At 43.4% G+C, this 27,215-nt stretch overlaps 1 protein-coding gene and 1 non-coding gene across 2 annotated transcripts in view; one reads left to right on the forward strand and one right to left on the reverse strand.

The window, feature by feature from the left end:
• GPR149 (G protein-coupled receptor 149) overlaps nt 1–27,215 on the forward strand; it is a 76,066-nt gene that overhangs the window by 41,484 nt on the left and 7,367 nt on the right. The gene's annotated exons all lie outside the window — the stretch shown is intronic.
• LOC119937962 lies at nt 2,917–3,054 on the reverse strand. Its single transcript, XR_005454304.1, has one exon. It is a non-coding gene; the product is annotated as a small nucleolar RNA SNORA7 (small nucleolar RNA).

Consider the following 27,215-nt stretch of genomic DNA (forward strand, 5'->3'; position numbering starts at 1 on the left):
TGTGCAAGGCACTGTACTAAACACTGGGGTGAATACAAGCAAATCAGATTGGACAGAATCCCTCTCCTGCAAGGGGCTCAAGGTCTCAATCCCATTTTACAGATGAGGTAACTGAGGCACAGAGAAGTGAAGTGAATTGCCCAAGATCACATAGCAGACAAGTGGCGGAGCCAGGATTAGAACCCAGGATCTTCTGACTGTCAGGACTGTGATTTATCCACTAGGCAACATTGCTTCTCTACGTGTATATGTATTTAAGTGCTGTGGGGGTGAGGGGGGGATGGACGAAGGCTGCTAATCCAGTTGCAAGGGCAATACAGAAGGGAGTGGGAGAAGGGGGAATGAGAACTTAATCTCTCCCCTTTTCCTTTTCTCCATCTCTCCCTCCATTTCTTTCTCTTTCTCTCTTCCTCTTCCCCCCCTCTCTCTATCTCTTTCCATCTTTCCCTCTTCCCCCCACCCCCAACTCTTTTGGGCAAGGAATGTGTCTACCAATTCTGTTATAGTATACTATCCCAAGTGCTTAGTACAGTGCTCTGCACACAATAATTATCCAATAAATACCATTGACAGGTTGATTGATTGATTGATTTGATAGAGAAGCAGTGTGGCTCAGTGGAAAGAGCCCGGGCTTTGGAGTCAGAGGTCATGGGTTCAAATCCGGCTCTGCCAATTGTCAGCTGTGTGTCTTTGGGCAAGTCACTTCTCTTCTCTGTGCCTCAGTTACCTCATCTATAAAATGAGGATTAAAACTGTGAGCCCCTTTTGGGTTAACTTGATCACCTTGTAACCTCCCCAGCACTTAGAACAATGCTTTGCATATAGTAAGCACTTAATAAATGCCATTATTATTATTATTATTATTATTATTATTATTATTATTATTATTATTTCCCATGCTCTCTGCCTCTATGGAATCCTGCTATTGCTGTCAAAGTTCTGGCACTCCTCCCCCTTCTTTGCAGGTGCCCTTTACCTAGTTTTCTTTCCAAGGGGGATGCTGTCATGCAACTGTTTGTTTCAATTCTGAGCCCTCTCTGTACACTTTCAGGGAAATAGATGGGCACTTAGCAAATATGATTTGATTTGAGGAAAATTCTACAGGAAGATTTGCTTTGTTCTCTGGATACAGAGTATTAATAATCAGATGGGAATCCAGATAATGAAATCACTTTAGGTCTGCTCCTATGATGAGCCTGTAAACCTGTCAGATTTCAAATATTCCTTAAAAAGTTTCAGGCTACAGTGGGGGAAATATGATCTTCTATAAAGTACAATTTTTAATTATCTCTTGCCGTTACTCAGAAGAAATTGAATAATGTCATTTTAAAAGTCTTTTTTAATATCAACAATATTTTATGAGCACCTACGGTGAACAGAAATAGTGTCGATGGGGATTAACCTAGAAGACAAAGTGCTGATATCAATGTCAATCTGTCGATCATATTTACTGAGTACTTACTAAGTGCAGGGCACTGTACTAAGTGTTTGGGAGAGTACAACACAGCAATATAACAGACACATCCCCCGGCCAAAAGTTTACAGTACAGAGGGGGAGACAGATATTAGTATAAATAAATAAATTATGTATATGTGCATGAGTGCTGTGGGGCTGGGGATGGGTTGGTGAATTAAGGGAGCAAGTCAGGAGAAGCAGAAGGGAGCAGGAAAAGAGGAAATGAGGGCTTAATCAGGGAATGGTATGTGCTAATGAGTGCTGTTTGGCTCCCTAAGAAAGAGACTGGGGCCCAAAACTGAACCTTGAGGAACTCCTTTAATGAGAGGGGGAGGAGAAGAGGAAAATTCAACCGTGGAAATTGAAAAGGAACAGTTGTAAAGATAGGATGAAAATCAGGAGAGTATTGTCTGTATTCATTCATTCATTCATTCATTCATTGTCGTATTTATTTTATTTTATCGTATTTATTGAGCCCTTACTGTGTGCAAAGCACTGTACTAAGCTCTTGGGAAGTACAAGTCGGCAACATATAGAGACAGTCCCTACCCAACAATAGGCTCACAGTCTAGAAGGGGGAGACAAACAACAAAACAAAACATGTAGACAGGTATCAAAATCATCAGAACAAATAGAATTAAAGCTATATGCACAACATTAACAAAATAAATAGAATAGTAAAAAAAGTATTAAGGATGAGAGAATGGTCAACTATGTCAAAAGTGGCAGAAAAATAGGGATGATTAGGACATAGAAGAGACCATTTTCATAAGAAAGGGGGCTCACTGGAGCGCTGGGTGAGCAGTCTTGAGAAAATGAGTAAAATTTAAATTAGAGTGGGAATGGAAAAGAGAAGAAGTGGAGGCAGGAGATGTAAACAGACCATTTAAGGAGTTTAGGCATGAAAGAGACAAGATGGACCAGTAGCTGGAAGAAGGGGTGTGGGTTGAGTGCTAGTTTTTTTTCAGTACAGAGGAGACTTGGATATGTTTGAAAACAGCTGAGAAGGAGCCAGAGGAACATGAGAGTTGTGAGAGGAAGGACAGGAAGAATAAAGAACAGTGATGCAAAAGAACTGAGAAGATTATTATTATTATCATTGTCTGTAATCAATCAAGCAAGCAGTGTTTACCGAACACTTTTGTGTGTGGAGCACTGTATTAAACACTAAGGAAAATATGAACCAAAAGAATTAGTACATAAGTTCCCCGCTAACGAGGAGCTTACAGCCTTGTCTTGTCTTATGCCCTCAAGTTGTCTTCGACCCATAGTGATGCCATAGACACATCTCTCCAAAAAACGCCCCACCTCCATCTGCAAATCGTTCTGGTAGTGTATCCATAGAGTTTTCTTGGTAAAAAATGGAAGTGATTTACCATCAACTACTTCTGCACAGTAAACCTGAGTCTTCACCCTTGAATCTCTCCCATGCTGCTGCTGCCTAGCACAGGTGAGTTTTGACTTGTAGCAGATTGTCTTCCACTTGCTAGCCACCTCCCCAGCTAGGAATGGAATGGATATGCCTCTGCCTGACTCTCCCTCCCGTAGTTGAGACTGGTAGAGTACTGGGAACTCTCCAGGTTTGACCCTGAGAGGGGGCTTACAGTGTATAGGGTGCCAAACTCTCAATTTTCAAGTAGATATCAGTCATTTATAAAAATCACAAATTTTTCAATCACACAGCAAAATATGTGTGTAAGTTCCTTGTGGGCCAGGAGTGCGTTTACTTTCTCTGTTGTACTTTTCCAAGTGCTTAGTAAAGTTCTCTGTAAACAGTAAGTGCTCAATGAATGACTCTGTGTGACTGACTGATCTGCCTTACCATTGCCATGTGGGCCAACAACTGAAGATGGTATCAAGCCTGCCATGTGGGTCACTTGCAAATACTGGAAAGAAATAGTATACGGTCTCATCATCTTCATCATCAACAGTATTTATTGAGCCCTTACTATGTGCAGAGTACTCAGCGTGGCTCAGTGGAAAGAGTCCGGGCTTGGGAGTCAAAGGTCATGGGTTTGAATTCTGGCTCTGCCACTTGTCTGCTCTGTGACCTTGGGCAAGTCACTTCACTTCTCTGAGTCTCTGTTATGTCATCTGTGAAATGGGGAGTAAGATTGTGAGCCCCATGTGGGACAACCTGTATACATGTATATATGTTTGTATGTATTTATTACTCTATTTATTTTACTTGTACATACCTATTCTATTTATTTTATTTTGTTAATATGTTTTGTTTTGTTCTCTGTCTCCCCCTTCTAGACTGTGAGCCCACTGTTGGGTATATGTTGCCAACTTGTACTTCCCAAGCGCTTAGTACAGTGCTCTGCACACAGTAAGCGCTCAATAAATTCAATTGATTGATTGATTGACAACCTGATCACTTTGTATCCCCCCCAGCGCTTAGAACAGTGCTTTGAACATAGTAAGCGCTTAACAAAATGCCATCATTTATTTATTTTTTTTATTTACTCTACTGAGCGCTTGGGAGGGTTCAATAGAATAGAGTTGGCAGACACATTCCCTGCCCAAAGCGAGCTGTGTCCTTTGTGTTTGAAGAAGACGCTGCTGAGGGTAAAATGAGTTTGTGTGTGATTGAAAAGGCAAAGAGGGATTTACATTTCCAGCTTTATTGTGCACATGAAAAGACTGTTGTCCCTTGTTGGGTTGTCATCTCTGATGTTTGTGGTGCTTGGCAATATTATCTCTTTTGTCTCCTTGTCTCTTTTTCCATACAAAGCTTTAGCTCAAAAGAAGGACTGCCTTCTTGATAGCAGCATTCCATGAACATTTGTCCTCACCAATTGGCAACCAGTTATCTACAGAGATGCAGATTTTTGAGGTTGTGTTTTACTGTGTCCTTAAAATGCTTATTTTGCCCTCCTTGGTTTTTGGTTTCCCATTTTCAGCTCTCCATACAGCAGCTATTTGGGTGTATTGTTGTCATTCATTCTTTTCTCATGTCCCACCCAGTGAAGCCCTGTTGAGATTATCTGAAGCTTCAGTGTTACAATGCACTCCACTTTTGTGAAAAACATGATTTTTGCCAAATATTTAGAAAAGGTGATAAATACAAATAAATGATAATGCTTACTGATGTGATGGGAAGCAGTGTGGTTTAATAATAATAATAATAATGGCATTTATTAAGCACGTACTATGTGCAAAGCACTGTACTAAGCACTGGGGAGGTTACAAGGTGATCAGGTTGTCCCATGGGGGGGCTCACAGTCTTAATCCCCATTTTACAGATGTGGTAACTGAGGCCCAGAGAAGTGTGGGTAGAGCACGGGCCTTGGAGTCAGTTCTAATCCCAGATCCGCCACTTGTCTGCTCTATGACATTGGGCAAGTCACTTCACTTCTCAGTGCTTCAGTTACCTAATCTGTAAAATGGGGATTGAGATTTTGAGCCCCAAGGGGAACGGGCACTGTATCCAAGCCGATTTGCTTGTATCCACCCCAGCTCTATGTGCCTGGCACATAGTAAGCGCTTAAGAAATATTATTATTATTATTATTTGCACTTGGAGATGGTCTCAATCCTGATATCAAAGTCTGGTGGTGATCAGAGAGCCTATCCTTCAGATTTATCTTTTACCCTACTAGCTTGCTTCTGGCTTTCAAAGAAGAAGAGACTGTGAAGAAACAATCCCTTTCAAGCTGTCTGTTCTGTTTGCTAACAATCAGTAGCGTTCCCAAACACAACAACTAATAGAGTGACAACATGTACTGGAATTATGCAGGCCGCACGTGGGAATTTTATAAAAATATTCAAATATGTAGAAATTGGGACGGCATCAGTTAAGCAAGTCCGTCTACCTTGCAATGTCTCATCAGCTGCTCTTGCTCACTTTGAAATATTTAGACTTCCGAGTCTAGGCTGGAGTATGCTCAGTACATGTTCATAAACTACAAGTTCCTTGTGGGCAGGAAACCTATCTACCAACTCTATTATATTATACTCTCCCAAGTGCTTCCCAGGAGGGCCTTCCCAGACTACGCCCCCTTTTCTTCTCTTCCTCCCCATTCCCCCCCGCCCTACCTCCTTCCCCTCCCCACAGCACCTGTATATATGTTTGTACAGATTTATTACTCTATTTATTTTACTTGTACATATTTACTATTCTATTTATTTTGTTAATGATGTGCATCTAGCTTTACTTCTATTTATTCTGATGACTTGACAACTGTCCACGCGTTTTGTTTTATTGTCTGTCTCCCCCTTCTGGACTGTGAGCCTGTTGTTGGGTAGGGACCGTCTCTATATGTTGCCAACTTGTACTTCCTAAGTGCTTAGTACAGTGCTCTGCACACAGTAAGTGCTCAATAAATACCAGTGATTGATCGATGAATTGACATTAGGTCCCACAGCACTTGGCATCTGTCACATATTATTATACACCATTGTAATTAGAAGAAGGGAACGGCACCAGTCTTGGTTTGGTGTCCTGATTTCCTATTTATTAAACTTTGATTATCCAAATATAGTAAAAAAGAAACGACTTGTGAAATGCTGCATTTTGGCTATAAGCTAGACTGCAAGTTCCCTTTTGGCAGAGAAACTGTCTACCAACTCTGTTATACCGCGCTCTTCCAAAGACAGTACAGTGCTCTGCACACAGTAAGCGCTCAATAAATATGATTGATTGACTGATTGGTAAATCTTTGTTCCAGGTCATAAAGACTGGAGAATTATATGCAAATCTAGAAAATCCAAGCCAGTTTCAGTAATTGATTTCACTGTTGAGCTTTTTATAATAGGGAACGTTGAGTGACTTAATTGAATGCACACAATCTCAATGTAATTAATGTTTTATATCATTTGTTTAGAATGACTGCCACGTTGGTACGTGAGGTATGAAAAAATATTATGATGTATTTTGTGGTAACTTCCAGCATTCATATCCTGTCAGTATGTTAAAAATTTATATCCTGATACATGTAGTCCTCTGGCAAAAATAGTGTCCTACTTTCAAGTAGACAAAATAGCCTAAAGCTATTCTAGATAGGAATTCGTGAAGATTTACTACAGACAAAAAAATCTTAAGATGAGACGTGATAACAGGACTGAACAGAGTTTACAGGGTGGAGAAAAGCAAAATCTTTTAGAAGACAATAGTAGAGATTTTACAAACTATAATGCTAACAAAATGGGAAGTTTAGGCATTGAATTGCTGATGACACAAGACACTCAAATGATTTGGGCATTTTTTTAAGCCAAGCTAATCTAATCTAAGCAGAAATAAAAGTGAGTATTAAAGTGCATGGAGTATAACTAATAGGAAAAAAAAACCAAGAGGGAGAGTTCATAACTAGCCCTAAGACAAACAATTTTCTGCTTTGTTCTCCTGATCTAATCTAGGTCAACGGGTCCTGTGTCACTCTAATGCCTTTACTTTGCTGGAATTGTATAATGTTTTGAAAGCTAGAAGTAGGGGGAATAAATGATCAGTCGCATCTGCCCTACCACTCTGCTAATAGGAATGGGTGGATTAGTTGAAATGCGAGCAAACTTCTTCCACTCAGACTTAGCTGCCTCCCTGAGGCATAAAAGGGTTTTATGGCAGCTCATAGGGAAAGAACACAGGACAAAGGAGAAGTCAGAGAAGGAGGGACGAGTGCCTTGCCATTTTGGGTCTTTCTTGAATCTATAAGGTTTGCTGGGCTTTGCAGGTTGCTGGCTGGCAAAATCTACCATACTCATCATCATCATCAATCGTATTTATTGAGCGCTTACTGTGTGCAGAGCACTGTACTAAACGCTTGGGAAGTACAAGTTGGCAACATATAGACATAGTCCCTACCCAACAGTGGGCTTACAGTCTAAAACCTGTTGTCCAAAATGTGGGGACACTCTTTTTGGTGCCATTTCTCAAGAGCCCTAACACACACACACACACACACACACACACACACACACACACACACACACACACACACACACACACGCACACATGCACACACAAACACACACTTTCCCCTTTATTATCATTATGATATTAGATGCTTATTATATGCCAAGCACCAGAATCTATACAGGATAAGCAGTTTGGAAATAGGCCACACCCAATATGGGACTCACAATTGCAGAGCTAGGGAGGCAGGTATCTCATCCATATTTTATGGATGGGGAAACTGAGGCCTTGAGAGACTAGCAGTCAATCAATCAATGGTATTTATTAAGACTTGCTGGGAGCAGAGCGCGGTAAGCCCTTGGGAGAGCGTAATATGAAAGTTTGAATAGACACATTCCCTGCCCACAATGAGCTTACAGTCTGCAAGGGGAGGTAGACATTAAATTAAATTACAGATATGTACACACTTGCTGTGATACTGAGGGTGAGATGAATAAAGGATACAAATCCAAGTGTAAGGGTGATGCAGAAGGTGACAGGGAGTAGGGGAAATAAGGACTCAGTCAGGAGAGGTCACTTGGAGGAGATGTGAATTTAATAAGACTTTGAAAGTGGGGCGGGTGATGGTCTATTGGATATGAAGGGGGAGGGAGTTCCAGACCAGAAGCAGGAGATGGGCAAGGGGTTGGTGGAGAGATGGATGAGATGGAGTTACAGTGAACAGGTGGATGTTAGAGGAGCAAAGTGAAGTGCTGGGTTGTAGGATATTAGCAGTTAGATAGGAGGGAGCAAGGTGATGGAGTGCTTTAAAGCCAATGGTAAGGAGTTTTCTTTTGATGCAGAGGTGGATGGGCAACCACTTGGGGTTCTTGAGGAGTGGGGAGACATGGACTGAACTTTTTTAAAACATAATCTGGGTAGCAGAGTAAAATATGGACTGGAGTGTGGAGAGTCAGAGGTCAGCAAGGAGGCTGCAGCATGGCTCAGTGGCAAGAGCCCGGGCATGGGAGTCAGAGGTCATGGTTTCTAATCCCGGCTCTGCCACTTGTCAGCTGTGTGACTTTGGGCAAGTCACTTCACTTCTCTGGGCCTCAGTTACCTCATCTGTAAAATGGGGATTAAGACAGTGAGCCCCATGTGGGACAACCTGATTACCTTGTATCCCCCCCCCCCACCCCGCCCTGCAGTGCTTAGAACAGTGCTTGGCACATAGTAAGCACTTAACAAATACCATTGTTATTTATTATTATTGTTATTAGTCAAGGTGGGATAGGATAAGTGCTTGGATGTATGTGGTAGCAGTTTGGATGGAAAGGAAAGGGCAGATTTTAGCAATGCTGTGAAGGTAGAGCCAACAGGAATTGGTAACAGACTATGTGTGTTGAATAAGAGATGAATCAAGAATAATGTCAAGGTAATGGGCCTGTGAGACAGGGATGGTGGTGGTGCTGTCTATAGGGAAGGGAAAGTCAGGGGGAGGATAGAGTTTGGGTGGGAAGATGAGGAGTTCTGTTTTGGACATGGAGACATGGTCATGGACATGGACAAGGAGAGATGTCCTGAAGGTAGGAGGAAATACGAGACTGCAAAGGAGAGAGGTCAGGCTGGAGATGAAGATTTGGAAATCATCTGGATAGAGATGGTAGCTAAAGCTGTGGGAGTGAATGAGTTCTCCAAGGGAGTGGTTGTAGATAGAGAATAGAAGGGGACCCAAAACTGAACCTTGAGGGACTCCCACAGTTAGAGGTTTTTGGTTTTTTAATGGTATTTGTTAAGTGCTTACTATATGTCAGACACTGTACTAAGTGCTGAGGTAGCTACAAGGTTGTCAGATTGGACATGGGACTCACAGTCTTAATACCCATTTTATAGATGAGGTAACTGAAGCAAAAAGAAGTTAAGTGACTTGCCCAAGGTCACACAGCAGACATGTGGCAGAGCCAGGATTAGAACCCATGACCTCTGACCCCCAAGCCCGTGCTCTTTCCACTGAGCCATACTGCTTCTCTAAGGTGAAAGGAATGGAGGCAGCAGGTATAGGAAAGGAATAGTAGGAAGGAGATGGGGTGAAAACTGAAGGGAGCTGTGGGATCAAGGGAGATTTTTTTTAGGATAGGGGATAGATGAGCATGTTTGAAAGCAGAGGGGATGAAGCCATTGGAACAGTGATGCGAACAGTTGAAGAAGGCATTCATTCATTCATTCAATCATATTTATTGAGTGCTTACTGTGTGCAGAGCACTGTACTAAGTGCTTGGGAAGTACAAATCGGCAATTTATAGAGACAGTCCCTACACAACAGCGTGCTCACAGTCTAGAAGGGGGAGACGGGCAACAAAACAAAACAAGTAGACAGGTGTCAATTCCATCAGAATAAATAGAATTATCGTTACATACACATCATTAATAAAATAGAGTAATAAATATGTACAAATAAAATAGAGTAAAAAATATGTAGAAATATATACAAGTGCTGTGGGGAGGGGAAGGGGATAAGGCAGAGGGAGGGAGGGGGGTGATGGGGAGGGGAGGAGGAAGAGGAGTGGAAAAAGGGGGGCTCAGTCTGGGAAGGCCTCCTGGAGGAGGTGAGCTCTCAGTAGGGCTTTGAAGGGATGAAGAGAGCTAGTTTGGCAGATATGTGGAGGGAGGGCATTCCAGGCCAGAGGTAGGACATGGGCCAGGGGCCGACGGCAGGATAGGAGAGAATGAGGCACAGTGAGGAGGTTAGCGGTAGAGGAGCAGAATGTGCAGGCTGGGCTGGAGAAAGAGAGAAGGAAGGTGAGGTAGGAGGGGGTGGGGGAATGGAGAGCCTTGAAGCCGAGAGTGAGGAGTTTTTGCTTGATTCGAAGATTGATAAGCAACCACTGGAGATTTTTGAGGAGCGAAGTGACATGCCCAGAGCGTTTCTGTACAAAGATAATCCAGGCAGCAGAATGAAGTATAAACTGAAGCGGGGAGAGACAGGAGGCTGGAAGGTCACAGAGGGGGCTGATGCAGTAATCCAGTTGGGATAGGATGAGAGAGGAAAGTGCGGATCTTGGCAATGTTGTGGAGGTGAGACCAGCATGTTTTGGTGACGGATTGGGTATGTGGGGTGAATGAAAGAGTGGAGTCAAGGATACTACGAAGGTTGCGGGCTTGTGAGATGGGAAGGATGGTAATGATGTCTACAGTGGTGACTGGAAAGTCAGGGAGAGGAAAGAGTTTGGGAGGGAAGATAAGGAGCTCAGTCAGTCAGGGAGTGAGGGATGGAAGAAAGGAGAGCACAAGCATTTTGATAGGGTGCAAAGTGATTGGGTCAGAGATGCTGGTGGAGGGGGTGGATTTTAAGAGAAGACAGGAGACCTCCTCTTGAGATACGACTGGGAACAGTGGGAGAGTCAAAAAGGGCACAGGAGAAGAGAGGGACTGGAGAGGAGCAGGGAAGATTCTAGGGAGATCAAACCTGATGGTATCCATTTTATCAATAAATTAAAGGGACAGGTCATTACGAGTGAGAGATGGGGAGGTAGTGAAAATGGGGGTTAGAGGAGGGAGTTTAACATTTGAAACAAGTGGCGAGGTCAATGGGCATGGGAGTCAATAAGGTTGGAGAAATAATGTTTCTGGGCGGAGGAGAGGGCAGAGTTGAAGCAGGCAAAGGTAATTTGAGATGGACAAGGTTGGACTGATATCTGGATTCCCGCCTGCAACACTCTGTGGTTTGTGCATAGGAGTGAAGGAAGTGGACTGTGGAGGTGATCCAGAGTTATGGGTTAGTGGTGCGAGGTTGGCGATGGGATAGAAGAGTGAGTGAGTTGAGTTCAGTAGCGAGGGTAGCGTTGATGGTGTCAATTTGTGTACCAAGGGAAGATAGTTTGGGTATTGACACTTACTGGAGCATGATGATTTGAGATAATTGGTGCAGGTCAAAAGGTTGAAGGTCTCTATGGGGAAAGAGAACAGATTTTCCTCACTTCAAGGATGAAGGGAAGCTTTTCAATAATGCAGTGGAGTTTCCACAGGCCGCACTTGACTGAGGAGGTGGGAAAGGACAAGAGGAAAGGGATGGGATGGCATGAGGGGTGGGGAGGGGTTGGATGAGAGTGAGCTGATGGGGGTTGGTTTGGGGGTGGGGGCGAGGAGTGATTTTGGGACAGGATAACAGGGATAATAATAATAATGGTATTTGCAAAGCGCTTACTATGTGCAAAGCACTGTTCTAAGCGCTGAGGGGGAAACAAGGTGATCAGGTTGTCCCACGGGGGGCTCACAGTCTTAATCCCCATTTTACAGATGAGGGAACTGAGGCTCAGAGAAGTCAAGTGACTTGCCCAAGGTCACACAGCAGACATGTGGCAGAGCTGGGATTCGAACCCCGGATGTGATAGGGGAGGGGAGTGGGGATGGTGCAAGGGGTGGAGAAGGGTTGGGAGGAGGGAGATGAGGAAGGACAGGAATGAGCTGATCGAGGGGACAGGGTGGGGCCATAGCAGTTTAAGGGTTATAGGTGAGGTTGTCAACAGCAGCAACTGAGTAATCCGGTGGTTCTGTCGATTAACAGCTGATTTGAATGAGAGGTTAAGTGACATGCCCAGTGTCCTACAATAAATCTGTAGAAGAGCTGGAACTAGAACCCAGGTCTAGAGTTCTCAGTCCTGTACTCTTTCCACTAGGCCACTTTGCCTCCTTGCAGCCTTCATTGAATTAAATATCTATCATGCCTTTATAAACAATATTACCTCATATCTGTTTCCTGTTACCTGCTGCATAGGAAGGTTGTAGGCATATATGAAGATACAATACCTAATTTTAACTGCCTTATATGGTTCAAGGGCAGATAATAGTCTACAAACATGCCCTCAGGAAACAGTTTCTCTCTGGGCTTTTAGTGATTTTCTTCTTTTCCTGCTATGGAGTGGGTGAAGACAGAATTATTTTTTTCTCTATCATCAGAATGATCTTTTCCAAGGAAATTCAGACAGGTAGAAAGAAAAGTGAGGAATGAGGGCCTAGTAGGGAGGTGGTAATAAAGGCGGTAATAGCATTGACCGAGGTGTCAATAATGGTGGTGATAGTATTGATCGAGTGCCCACAGGGTGTAATGCATTGTATTAAATGGGGGACAAAAGGAGGAAAGAGAGAAGAAAAGTACTTTTGCCTTGTGGAAAGATCCTGGGCCTGGCAGTCGGAAGACCTAGGTTCTAATCCGACCTATTCCACTATCAGCTGAGTGACCTTGGGCAAGTCACTTCACTTTTCTGGGCCTCAGTCTCCTCATCTCTAAAATGGGAATTAATGCCTATCCCTTCCCTCTAGACTGTGAGCCCCTTGTGGGACAGGGACTGTGTCCAGCCTGATTATCTTGAACCTATCCCTGTGCTTAGAACAGTGCTTGGCACACAGTAAGTGCTTAACAAGTTCCACAATTATTATTATTAGAGATAGAAAAGAAAGCAAAGAACAAGATCTTGGGTTGGGCAAAATGAAGCCACATAGGACTTCACCAAGAAATTAAGTGCCTTTGGTAGCAGCTAATCCATTTTTGTAATCTGAAACCATCCACTAGCCTACCTTCTAATAATAATAACAATCGTGATTTCTTTTAGCACTTACTATGTGACAAGCACTGTTCTAAGCATGGAAGGTATATACAAGGTAATCAGGTTATAAATAGTCCCTGTCCCACATGGAGCTCACAGTACCCATTTCACAGATGAGGTAACTGAGGCCCAGAGAAGTGAAGTGACTTGGCCAAGGTCACAAAATAGACACGTGGCAGAGCTGGGATTAATTTCTTGCCAGTGTCCCTCCCAGGGCCCTCAGGAGAAAGGTTCGAAGCTTCCAAAGCAGCAGCTGCTGCTGCTACTTAGCTTCAGGAGGAGCCAGGTACCCTGTCTTCTCTGGAGACCAGGTGAGCTAAGGCACTTGCTTGCAGGCTATCCTCAGAGGCACCATCAACATAATAATTGTGGTATTTGTTAAGCACTTGCTATGTTCCAAGCACTGAAGTAAGCGTTGGGGTAGATGCAAGCTCATCGGGTTGGGAACAGTCCCTGTCCCACATGGGGCTCAAAATCTTAATCCCCATTTTATAGATGAAGGAACTGAGAGCCAGAGAAGTGAAGTGACTTGCTCAGGGTCACACAGGAGACACGTTGAGGAGCTGGGATTAGAACCCAGGTCCTCCTGATTCCCAGGCTTGTGTTTTATCCACTAGGCCATGCTGCTTCATCATGGTTTGGTGAGTCAAGGCTTTCTGAGGGGAAATGGACTCTGAGCTCCTTTATAAGACTTTTGCCCTCACTGGGGACACAGCAGTACCAGGCAGGCTATTTTTGAGCAGAGATTTGGGATGACCGTGATTCTGAGAGGTAAAACAAAAAAAAGCTCCAAGCACTCCAAACACATCAGGATATCACAGGACAATATCTTTGTGTTCATAGTATGGAAAGGATTTGCGGCCTTGGATAAAGTTCACTGTCACTGCTGTCATTTTCAGACATATACCGAGGCGAGACTCCTCATTTAAGACAATCTGCTTAATGTTTTTTTATTGAAATGCCAATCTAATAATAATAATGATTTTAATAATAATTATGGTATTTGTTAAGCATTTCCTATATGCCAGGCACTGTTCTAAGCGCTGGGGGAGATACAAGGTAATCAGGTTGTCCCACGTGGGACATTTTCCCCATTTTACAGATGAGACAACTGAGGCACAGAGAAATGAAATGACTTGCCCAAGGTCACACTGCAGACTAGTGGTGGAGCCGCTATTAGAACCCACATCCTCTGACTGCTTCTCTGGAAAGGCTCATTTGTAGTTGTAGTCTGCTGGAACACCACTTGGCCACTGTCACCTGTGATGTAAGCAGGCATACTGTTTTCAGAGTCAATCAATAAATAATAATTTAATTAATTTAATTTAATTGTGATATTTGTTAAGCTCTTACTATGTGCCAGGGACTGGAGTAGATATAAGCTAATCGGTTGGACAGAGTCCCTGTCTCACACAGGATTTACAGTCTTAATCCCCATTTTACAGTTGAGGGAACTGAAGCCCAGAGAAGTGAAATGACTTGCCATAGGTCACACAGCAGACAAGTGGTGGGGACGGGATTAGAACCCAGATCCTTCTGACTGCCAGGCCCGTCCTCAGCGCTTAGAACAGTGCTTTGCACATAGTAAGCGCTTAACAAATGCCATTATTATTATTATTATCCATTAGGCCATGCTGCTTCCCATAATTTTATTTACTGAGCACTTTACTAGGTGCTGAACACCGTACTGAAGCAGCATGGCTCAGTGGAAAGAGCATGGGCTTTGAAGTCAGAGGTCATGGGTTCAAATCCTGGCTCCGCCACATGTCTGCTGTATGACCTTGGAGTTAAGAAGTCACTTAACTTCTCGGAGCCTCAGTTAAATGAGCCTCAGTTAAATCTGTAAAATGGGGATTAAAACTGTGAGCCCCACGTGGGACAACCTGATCACCTTGTATCCCCCCCAGTGCTTAGAACAGTGCTTTGCACATAGTAAGCGCTTAACAAATGCCATCATTATTATTATTATTATTACTGGGCACTTGGGAGCGTACAACAGAGTTGGTAAACATGTTCCCTGCTGACAAGGAGTTTGAAGGGTGTTGGTAGAGTATACAATTAATATAAATAAATAAATTATGGATATGTACATCAATCTGTGGGGCTGAGGAAGGGGTGAATAAAGGGTACATAACCAAGTACAAGGGTGACGCAGAAGGGAGTGGGAGAAGAGGAAATGAGGGCTTAGTTGGCGCAGGCCTTTGGGAGGAGATGTCCTTTGCTGCAGCCTTTGCTGTTTATACTTTGGGTTATTTCTTGCTCATTGAGATTGTATCACCCTGCATCAGCCCAAAATGACCAGCCAGTCACAATGGAGTTCTTAACAGTTGCTATAATGAAATGGAAACCAAGAAAACCATTAATCAGGGTAATAAAGTAGATGTTTTCTATCCTCTGACTCCACCATCTGAATTGAGCTCCACTATCCTCATTTATTTAATAAATTGTTTAAGGTTATCTATAAGCTTTCAGCCTTTTGCCTGATGCTTCTACTATACTTTCCAAGTACTCATACAGTTCACTGCATTCAATATGTGTTCAGCAATTACCACAACCACTACTACTGCTGTTGAAAAAAAGTCCCTGGAATCTAACCCTAATCCCCTCACCTTCTCCCCATTTCCATTCATTCTAATTGGAAAATTGAATTAGTTGAGCAATGTTTCACTTAAACTTCACATTTTTCGAGATCATAGCTTCATCATTAAGTGAGGAGTAGGTAGCAGTACGGCTTAGTGGCAGGCCTGCAAGCCAGAAGAACCTGGGTTATAATCTCGGCTCTGCCACAAGTCTCCTGTGTGACCTTGGGCAAGTCACTTAACTTCTTTGTGGTTCAGTTACCTCATATGTGAAAATGGGGATTAAGAGTGTGAGCCCCATGTGGGACAGGGACTGTATCCAACCTGATTAGCTTGTGTCTACCCTGGTTCTTAGTACAGTGCATGGAACGTAGTAAGTGCTTAACAAGTACCATTTTTTTTTGGCTGGGAGTGTGGAATAATTCAGTGGGAGTGTGGAATAATTCAGTGTAGGCCAACAGGACATTCAACTCCTCTTCACTTGTGAGGCTTTAAATATGCCTGTGCTTGCTATCCTGGGCTTCTTCACACTGAATCATGAGGAACCCCATTGCTGAGCAACCCAGAGTCAAGGAGTCCAAGTTTGAAAATCTTCCCTGATGTTTCTGCAGGTGGCTACAGAATTGGAATTGGGACCAAGGGAAATGACTTTCCTTTGGAGAAGCAGCATGATCTAAAGGTTAGAGCTCAAACCTGGGAGTCAGAAGCACCTGAACTCTAATTCTGGCTCCTCCACTTGTCGGCTGAGTGACCTTGGGCAAGTCACTTAACTCCTCTCTGCTTCAGACACCTCAACTGTAAAATGGGGATTAAGACTGTGAATCCCTTGTGGGACCTGATTATCTTGTATCTACCCCAGAGTTTTGTACAGTGCCTGGCACATAGTAAGCAGTTAACAAATTCCATTTGAAAAAAATTTTTTTAAAAGCCTTTCAGGGTCAAATTCTGTAAAGCTCTTTCCTAGTGGCTTCAGGGCAGGCAAATCAGAGGGCAAATCCATCCCTTTCTAGGGCACTTCCTAAAGATATTGTAAACATCTCTCATCCACTTCCCCGTCATCACCAGAATTCAGACCGACCGGCATTGACCGGAGAGCAAGAGAAGTAGGATCTCCTCTCTAGATTGTACTCTCGTTGTAGACAGGGAACCTGTCTACCAACTCTGTTATATTGTACTCTACCAAGTGCTCAGTACAGTGCTCTGCACCCAGTAAGTACTCAATAATTGTCTCTACCTGTGGGTCTGGAGCAGCTGCAGGTTTAGTTCATAGCAAATGACTGTCCTTCAGTATCATTGTTCACCTCAAAATTTGCAGAAACAGCGCAGAGAAATCAAGATGAGACTTCCTAAAGGTGGCTACTCTCCCCCAATATTTGAATGACTCATGAAGTTCAAGGAGGGGAAAGCAATCTGTGATGACCTAACCCATCGACAATGAAGAATAACAAAAATGTCAGGTTTTTTGGTTTAAAAAATGAACCGGCTTTAAAAATCGAAATGCCAAAAGAATTGGAAAAATTGAAAAGTTGAGCTATTAAATGAATAGCTTAGGATTGCTCTATTATTAAAGGTCACCCCCCTCTGATACCTGTAGGATGACCTTTAAAATCTTATGTTAATAGAATAAAATTATTTTATATACTACCTTGATTCTGATACCAAAGTTCGTATGTCTCTCTCCGGGAATGAGGGAACTGGTCAAATTTACTCGTTCATAGAGCTTTTTTCCTCTCTATGTGAGAAGTTCATTTCCCCAGTGTATTTTGAAGGTTCTCTGCTTTAGGCCGTCATTAGAATGCTGCTTTTTTGACACTTAAAGCCCTTGCACAGAACTTTAGTTCCTGTAAAAAAAGAATCTCTGTTTAAAGTGACATTCTATTTGTTGCTATGTGGGAACGGGGAAGGTATCTGAGGCTCTTACTCCTAAGTCGGTTTCAGAAAATACTGCTTTCTTTAAAGTGTCATGTACAGTTACAGAGTAGAAAGTGGGAGGAAAGAGAAATTGAGCAACTGAGGAATGTGACAATCTTTCAAAACCATTTTGGGCTTAAGATTCAAAAGTGCCCTCTAGATTTTTTAAAATAAAGGTAATGTTCACCTTTGGATCGAAGTAATTACAAATCTTTGTCAGCCATCCAACAGAATGGGACTTGACCATTACAAGCACAGCTTCCTGGAAGAAGGATTTCCCTTCTCAAATGGCCAACTTCTCTCCCAGCAGATATTTGCACCTTCTTAGTACAGAGGCAAAAAATCACTTTTAAAGGATGTTTCTTGAGAATAGCTCTGACAAATTGAAAGTGGGAAGAAAATCCCTTTTCTAAATCATTTGAAGTTTTGGAATTTCAATTCTGCCATCATCTCTGCCCTCTCTTCTCTTCACTGGAGCAATAATAATGGTATTTATTAAACAGTATGTGTCAAACATTGTTCTAAGTGATAGGGTAGATACAAGCTGATCAGGCTGGACACAATCCCTGTCCCATGTGGAGTTCACAGTCTTAATCCCCATTTTAAAAATGAGATAACTCAGGCAGTGAAGTGACTTGCACGCAGCAGAAATGTGTTGGAGGTGGGATTAGAACCCAGGTCCTTTTGACTCCCATGCCTGTGCTCTATCCACTAAACCATGCTGTTTCACTATGTAGGGAGGTTCCAAGCAGTTTGATAAGTGAGTTTCTGTGGGAACTTAGTGTCATCTTCCTCAAGAAGAAGTAAAAAGAGTTTATTTGCCCTTCCACAGGTCCAGGGGCTCATTGTCGCCTCCTCCTCAGAAGATAGGGCAGAAAAAGAAGGCACACTGAGTTTGCCACAAATCTGCCTGGGGCAGGGACTGAAATGCCAGAGAGGCATTATTATTTTTAGAATGGTTTTAAACGAGTGCTCACTCTGTGACAACCACTGGGGAAGCACCATAGCCTAGCAGATGGGCCTGGGACTCAGAAGGACCTGGCTTCTAATCCCACTCTACAATATGTCTGCTGTATGACTTAGAGCAAGTCACTTTACTTCTCTGTGCCTCAGTTACCTCATCTGTAAAATGAGGATTGACTGTGAGCCCAATGTGGGATAGGTACTATGTCCAACCCAATTACCTTGCATCTACTACACTATCTGGCACAAATTATGCACTTAACAAATACCATTATTACTATTATTTTTAAGCATTCAGGTAGATAGAATATAAGCAGATCAAAACACAGTCCCTGTTCCACACAGGGCTCACATTCTTAGAAGTTAGAGCACCAGATATTTTTCCTCCTTTTACAGATGATGGAACTGAAGCTCAGAGAGCTGATTTGTACTCTCTAGTTGTGAGCAAAAGTACCAAGGCTTGTCCTGTCACTCTCTGTCAGCCAGGTAAGCCAAACTGTAAGCTCGTTATGGGCAGGGAATATGTTTGTCATATTGTTGTGTTGTACTCTCTCAAGTGCTTAGTACAGTGCTTCTCACACAGTGAGTGCTGAATAAATAGCACTGATTGGTCACCCAGATCTACATCCATGCCCCTGCTCTCTCCCCCTCCCTCCAAGCTCGCATCTCCTCCTGTCTTCAGGACATCTCCATCTGGATGTCTGCCCGCCACCTAAAGCTCAACATGTCCAAGACTGAACTCCTTGTCTTCCCTCCCAAACCCTGCCCTCTCCCTGACTTTCCCATCTCTGTTGACGACACTACCATCCTTCCTGTCTCACAAGCCCGCAACCTTGGTGTCATCCTCGACTCCGCTCTCTCGATCACCCCTCACATCCGAGCTGTGACCAAAACCTGCCGGTCTCAGCTCCACAACATTGCAAAGATCCACCCTTTCCTCTCCATCCCTACCGCTACCCTGCTCGTTCAAGCTCTCATCCTATCCCATCTGGACTGCTGCATCAGCCTTCTCTCTGATCTTCCATCCTCGTGTCTCTCCCCACTTCAATCCATACTTCATGCTGCTGCCCGGATTGTCTTTGTCCAGAAACGCTCTGGGCATGTTACTCCCCTCCTCAAAAATCTCCGGTGGCTACCAATCAATCTGCACATCAGGCAGAAACTCCTCACCCTGGGCTTCAAGGCTGTCCATCACCTCGCCCCCTCCTACCTCACCTCCCTTCTCTCCTTCTACAGCGCACCCCGCACCCTCCACTCCTCTGCCGCTAATCTCCTCACCGTACCTTGTTCTCGCCTGTCATCAATCATATTTATTGAGCGCTTACTATGTGCAGAGCACTGTGCTAAGCGCCTGTCCTGCCATCGACCCCTGGCCCACGTCATCCCCCGGGCCTGGAATGCCCTCCCTCTGCCCATTGGCCAAGCTAGCTCTCTTCCTCCCTTCAAGGCCCTACTGAGAGCTCACCTCCTCCAGGAGGCCTTCCCAGACTGAGCCCCATCCTTCCTCTCCCCCTCGTCCCCCTCTCCATCCCCCCATCTTACCTCCTTCCCTCCCCCACAGAACCTGTATATATGTATATATGTTTGTACTTATTTATTACTCTATTTATTTATTTATTTATTTTACCTGTACATATCTATTCTATTTATTTTATTTTGTTGGTATGTTTGGTTTTGTTCTCTGTCTCCCTCTTTTAGACTGTGAGCCCACTGTTGGGTAGGGACTGTCTCTATATGTTGCCAACTTGTACTTCCCAAGCGCTTAGTACAGTGCTCTGCACACAGTAAGCGCTCAATAAATGCGATTGATTGATTGATTGATTAATTGGTTTAGGCAACTTTCCCAAAGAGACTATGAACAATTAGTCCTGCTTCTGAACCTGCTTCACTGACCCTGAAATCTCCATTTTATCGCCACAATTTCCCTGTGAAGTAGGAAGAGGCAAGAATAACTATTTTTCAGATGAAGAAATAAAGTCAAATATAGGCCACCTGATTTGCCCACTGTCACGTAGCTGGTGAGTGGCAGAGCTGGAATTAAGGCACAGGTTTCCTGATTTCCAGACCCATGTCCTTTTCTCCAGGCAACACTGCCTCCGCAGCTTCATCCAGCTCATGGGATTATCAGATAGCATTTCAAGCTTCACACACACACACATACACACTCTCATTGGCTTCCCTGTGATCACCAGTATTCTGGCCGGCTAGCAGTGTATGGTGGGCAAGAGAAGTAGGATCTTTCCTCTAAACTGAATGTTCATTGTGGTCAAGGGTCAATTTTACCAACTCTTTTGTATTGTACTCTCCCAAGTGCTTAGTACAGAGCTCTGCACACAGTAAGTGTGCAATAAATATCTTTGATTTATTGATCTTCCACAACTCCAGAAAGCACCCATAGGTCTATGTACAAATTCTTGAATTGGAGAGGATTTCCTCAAAAATGAAACATGTTTTTACCTTGCCAAATTGTGGCAAGCCCGATTTTGTTGGCTTGGAACTGAAGCTGGTCATATTAACCCTATTAGGAATCAGGTGGGCCTGGTCATTTTTTTTCAACTGATCTTTATGTCCAACCATGTAGTTAAGCACCCCGGGCAACTGACTCACCATTCTAACCCCTTCATTCTTGGGGTCCTTAGCCATCTCGGCCTGCAGGATTAGAGTTTCACAGGTTCTCTTGATACTGTTGTATTTGTTGTTTATGGTATTTGTTAAGCACTTACAATGTGCCAGGCACTGTATTAAGTGCAGGAGTAGATAGAAGCTAATCAGGTTGGACACAGTCCATTTCCCACATGAGGTTCACAATCTTAATCCCCACTTTACAAATGAGGTAACTGAGGCCCAGAGAAGTGAAGTGATTTGCTCAAGGTCATACAGCAGACAAATGGTGGAACCAGGATTAGAACCCACGTCCTTCTGACTCCCAAGGCCATGTTCTATCCACTAGGCTGTGCTGCTTCTAAAATCAGTAGTAATTCTGCAAACACAACTGAGGGTTATGAATCTGTTTTTTGAACTTTACAGCATGTCTCAACTCTGACTTTATCAAACAAAAACATATAAAAATTTTAAAAGTTTTTTTTTAGACTTTCAACTCCTGGAAAATCCTACTCACTGTTGGAGATGGGGCTTTATTCTTCCTTCTTTTTCCTGGGTTGTTTCCCAAATGAAAGCAATTTGAGCAATTTGAGAGAGAGAGAGAGAGAGAGAGAGAGAGAGAGAGAGAGAGAGAGAGAGAGAAAGCAACAGAGAGTGATCACTCTAAAGAGTGGAACAGGTTTGGACAAGAAATGTAGTCACCAAAGATCTTTGTTTAGAATTTCTTCCAGTCTTAAAAAATCCCATAGTATTAAATTTCTGAAAAGAATCCATTACAGCATGTGCCTTTTTATGCTTTCCCTTCATGGACATTTTCACTGGGCAAAGCTGAGAAATTGCTTAGTTTTCACCTGGGCCATACATTCAGCGGGAGGCCAGCCCTGAAAACTAGTTAGCTATACTGGCCCCATTAAGTAGTGCCCATTTGGGGAGGACTCAGACTCTCTTAAGCTCTGTACATTCATTAAAAAGACAAAGGTAAATTCCACTCCCTTCCAACACAAACTGCCCACTCTGTCAAGGGAGATTATTTGTCCTGGGTTCCAAACTGAGACCCTACCGAACTTCTTAAGGATAAGGACACATGGGTTCCTTTGTTTTAAACGCAGGCAACCGGGCTAGGGTGAGGAATCCTATGGCATGTGCAGCGGGACAGGCCTGCCAAACTCTTGGTTCATTTTTGTTGGTTCTGGCACAAGCAAAAATCCTTCACATTGCATTTTCTTCTTTATCATCACCAATAATAATTACTGAGTGCTTATCAGTCCCCTTTCATGGTCACACCCGGAGAGTTTCCAATACCCTACCTGTCTCAACTAAGGGATAGAGAGTAAAACAGAGGCATATCTATTCCATTCCTAGCTTGGGAAGTGGCTAGCAAGTGGAAGGCCAACAGCTATAAGTCAAAACTCACCTGCGCTGGGAGGCAGCAGCATGGGAGAGAGTCAGGGGCAGAGAATCAAGTTTACTGAGTGGAAGGAGAAAATGAGAAACCACTTCTGCATTTTTACGAAGAAAACCCTATGGATCCACTGCCAGAGTGATTGCCAATGAGGTGTGGCATTCTGGGAGAGATGTGTCCTTGGAGTCACTATGGATCAGAGATGACTAGACAGCATTAGACGAGACAAACTTCCTCAGTGTAGTGTACTGAGCAGGTAGCAAGAAGTGGCAGGTTGGAGGTTAAGTTCCCAAGTGCTTAGGTGGCATGGAAATGCTGAAGTAGCAATTGGGGGTGAAATTTGTAGGGAGATAAGAGATTAATCAGGGAAGGGTTCCTGGAGGAAATGTGATTTCAGAAGGATCTTGGAGATGGGGAAAGTCATTGTCTACCAGTTGTGAAGAGAGAGGGAGTTCCATGCAGAAGAGAGGGTGTAAGCAAGAGGTTGGTGGCAAGAGAGAGGTGAGAATGTGGTACAGTGAGTAGGTTAGCTTGGGAGGAGGGGGGACATGTGAGCTAGAGTGTAGTGGGAGATGAGCAAGACAAGCAGTGGGGAGTGAGTTGATTGAATGCCTTAAAGCTAACAGTCAAAATTTCTGCTAGTTGTAGAAAGGAATAGTCAGTCATTGGAGGTTTATGAGTGGAAAGGTGAATGCAGAATGATATTTTTCAAAAATGATCCAGGCAGCAGAGTGAAGTATGGACCGGAGTGGGGAAAGACTGTAAGCAGGGAGGTCTACAAGGAGGCTGATGCAGAAGTCAAGGTGGGATATGACAAGTGCTGGGACCAGCATGTGACTTAGTGGATAGACCTCTGGCCTGGGAGTCAGAAGGACCTGGGTTCCAATCCCAGCTCTGCCATTTAGCTGCTGTGTGACCTTGTGCAAGTCACTTCCCTTCTCTGTGCCTCAGTTACCTCCCCTGTATAATGGGGGTTAAGACTGTGAGCCCCATGTGGCACAGGGACTGTGTCCAACCTGCTTTGCTTGTGTCTACCCCAGTGCTTCATACAGTGCCTGGTATATAGCAAGCACTTAACAAATGTTAACAAATTAAGAGAACTAGCGTGGCTCAGTGGAAAGAGCACAGCTTTGGAGTCAGAGGTCAGGGGTTCAAATCCTGGCTCCTCCAATTGTCAGCTGTGTGATTTTGGGCAAGTCACTTAACTTCTCTGTGCCTCAGTTCCCTCATCTGTAAAATGGGGATTAAGACCGTGAGCCCCCGGTGGGACAACCTGATCACCTTGTAACCTCCCCAGCGCTTAGAACAGTGCTTTGCATATAGTAAGCGCTTAATAAATGCCATCATTAAATGTCACAATAATAATAATAATAATAATAATAATTCATATAAGAAGAAGCAGATTCTAAAGATGTTGAGGAGGAAAAATTGATGGTATTTGGTGACAGACTGAAAATAGGGGTTGAAAGAGAGAGGGGAATCAGTGATAATGACAAAGTTATGGGCTTGAGAGACAGGGTGTTGTTGTCAACCGCGATGGGAAAGTGAGGGGAAGGAGAGGATTTGGGTAGGAAGGTGAGATGTTCCATTCTTGGTATATTGAGCTTGAGGTGCTAGGGGGACAACCGAATTGATGTCCAAAAGGCAGAAGGGAATGCGTGACTGCAGAGAAGGAGAGAGTTTGGGGCTGGTGAGAAAGATTTGGGAGTTATCAAAGAAGAGGTGGTAGTGGAAGCCATGGAACTGGATAAACTCCCTGAGGGCGAGAGTATATTCTAAGAATAGAAACTTCCACACCTTCTACTCTAGGTCACTGAGCACCTATCATATCACCCTGGATGATGATGATAATAATCATAATAATAACAATATTAATAGTGGTATTTGTTAACTACTTACTATATGCCAAGCACTGAACTAAGTGCAAGGGCAGATAAAAAACAATCAGATCCCACATGGGACTCATAGTCCAAATAGGAGGGAGAACTGGCACTGAATCCCCGTGTTGCAGATGAGTAACTGAGGTGCCGAGAAGTGACTTTTCCAAGGTCTCACAGCAGGTAGGTTGTGGAGCAGGGACCCAGAACCCAAGTGCTCTGACTCTCAGGCTCTTCCCACTAGTCATGCTGCTATCCAGATCAGAACAGCCTTGATTTCATGGGACAATTTGGCATTCCTGAATTCTCATCTCCTCACCCAGCTAGTAGCCTGACATCCCTGTTGATGCAGCCCGAGATTTTATTTAGGGTCTTTAATCAGAGGGAGTAAGAGATGGAGTATTTATTCTGGTGTCCTAACCATGGACCAAGTTTCTTTCCACTGAGTAGGAGAACGGAAGGGCAGATCATGCATATCAATCCAAGGTAGCACACCCAAACTCAGGATTCCCACTAGATGATGCATACACACCAGGGCTTAAGGAACAGCATAAATCATCTTCGGTGTGATAGACTGTATCAGCAGAAAGTATGGAGTATGCCAAAAAGGTACCAGTGAATTCAAATTTAATACTATATCCATGTCAGTAACTCATAATGGAGCTGAAAACCCTTTTGAATGACACCTCAGCCTGAGGAGACTTGATCCATCAGACACTATTTCACAGGACAGGCTTTAGCAAAGCTTGTGGGATCAGGCGAGATAGGTAGAGATTAAGCAAACTAATCATCTTACATTTGAATAAGGCATTAAGATTGATTACAAGGGCATTTTTAAAAAATAAAATGACATTTTCATTCTCATTACTTGTGAAATAGGATGTGGTACTGTATGTGATTACTGACTCAATGTCAAACCACCCTGTCAATTTCAAAGCGTGATGCACAAAACTAAAGAATGACATTGGTTTCTAACTTGGAGAGTTCATTAAGTCTCCAGTCAGTACAGAATTAGGAAGGCGGACAGTGTCACATCTCTAGTCCGCTTGGATCAGGTCTAAGCGTAAGGAAGTGGCTTTCCTAAACCCACGACCTGAATGAATGTTGCAATCCGGAAGCCCTGACCCAGAAAGGAGGCTGGTGGTTGTGTGGTTGGACAGTTGATGTCAGTATAATATGTTTAACAAGTCACATTGTAAGTCTGCTTCGGATAAATAAACCCTCCACGCAGTATGGCAAGCCCATCTGTCTCCAGCCCACACGTCTGGCCAGCCGGCTGAACTGCAAGATTCGCAATCAGTTGTCTGCCAGTACTCACTGAGACTTGGCCAGTACTCACTTATTGAAGCCTCTATAGAGGAGTTGATCCTCTGCTCAGCCCTGTCTGTGTCTGAGAGATGCTGATTGTTAATGAATCAGAAGTCAGAGAAGGACCGTAACTTGTAGAAGGAGCATGGCCTAGTGGCAAGAGCAATCAATCAATCAACCAATCGTATTTATTGAGCACTTACTGTGTGCAGAGCACTGTACTGAGAGCTTGGGAAGTACAAGTTGGCAACATATAGAGACAGTCCCTACTCAACAGTGGGCTCACAGTCTAGAAGGGGGAGACAGAGAACAAAACCAAACATATTAACAAAATAAAATAAATAGAATAGATATGTACAAGAGCACTGGCCTGAAAGTCAGAAGGGCCTGTGTTTTAATCCTGGTTCCGCCGCTTGTCTGCTCTGTGTCCTGTGGCAAGTCACTTCAATTCTCTGAGCCTCAGTCACCTCACCTGTAAAGTGGGGGTTAAGACCGTGAGCCCCATGTTGGTCAGGGACTGTGTCCAACCCCGTTATCTTAGATCTACCACAGCTCAGTACAGTGCCTGGCACATAGTAAGGACTTAACAAATACCATTTAAACAAAAACAAAAAAACCCTTCTTTTTCCTTACCCTTATCAATCATCCAGGAAGAATTTGCAGTTTTGTAAAGTGAATGGCAATTATTTTACTTAGTTGTTCTTCAAAATAATTCTATGAAGATAGTTAGTGATAGTATTTACATTGCAGCAAAGTTCAGGACCAACTTCTCCTTCTCCTACAACGTGAGCATTGTGTTCTTATAAGACCTTGTGAAAAATCATGCCATAGTATTCATCCGTTCTGAAGCTACACACACAGACACAGGCACTGACTTCAATAATGCAACCCACCAAACCCAAACAAGCTTGTGTTGTCTGAAGAATGTGTCCTACTTCCCTGATCATAAAAAATATGCATGCGATCATGCGTTGCAGTAATCAATCAATGGTAATGCACACTTACTTTGTGCAGAGCACTGTACCAAGTGCTTGGGAGAGTATAATACAACAGATTTAGCAGATATGTTCCCTGCCCATAATGAGCTTTCAGTCTAGGAGGGGAAATAGACATTCATATGAATAATAATTAATTTATAATATATAATTTAAAGATGCACACGTAAGTGCTGTGGGGTTAGTGAAGGGGTGAATATCAAGTGTATTGATGTACATATTGTACATAATGGCTAGATCACTTCCCAAAGTGGCTGTGTTAGCATCAGAGCTAGTGTGACAACCCAAATATCCTGTCAAGGGTAAATGTGTAAGAGGTTGACTCACAGCTAGATGAATAGAAACCATAACAATGATAACGGAAGAACTCTTAGCAAGCTTACAGATTATGGCAGAAGATTGGGTGTTCTGGATAAGGTATAACTATGAAGTCGCTATGAGTCAGAAACGACGACTAAATTTGATAATAATAATACTCTGTGAAGAATGCTGTACTAAGCACTTGGGAGAGCACTTGTAAGCTCATTGTGGGCAGTCAAGGAGTCTACTGCTTGGACAAGTGTGGTGGCAGTTTGAATGGAGGAAAAAATGCAGATCCTGGAGATTTGAAGGAAGAGTCCATAGGTCCTGTCTACCATTTTGCCCTCCGAACCCTGTTACATTAGATCTACATGTAAGAGAAGCAGCA

The sequence above is a fragment of the Tachyglossus aculeatus genome, chromosome 1, assembly GCF_015852505.1.
Source record: "Tachyglossus aculeatus isolate mTacAcu1 chromosome 1, mTacAcu1.pri, whole genome shotgun sequence".
NCBI lineage: Eukaryota > Metazoa > Chordata > Mammalia > Monotremata > Tachyglossidae > Tachyglossus > Tachyglossus aculeatus.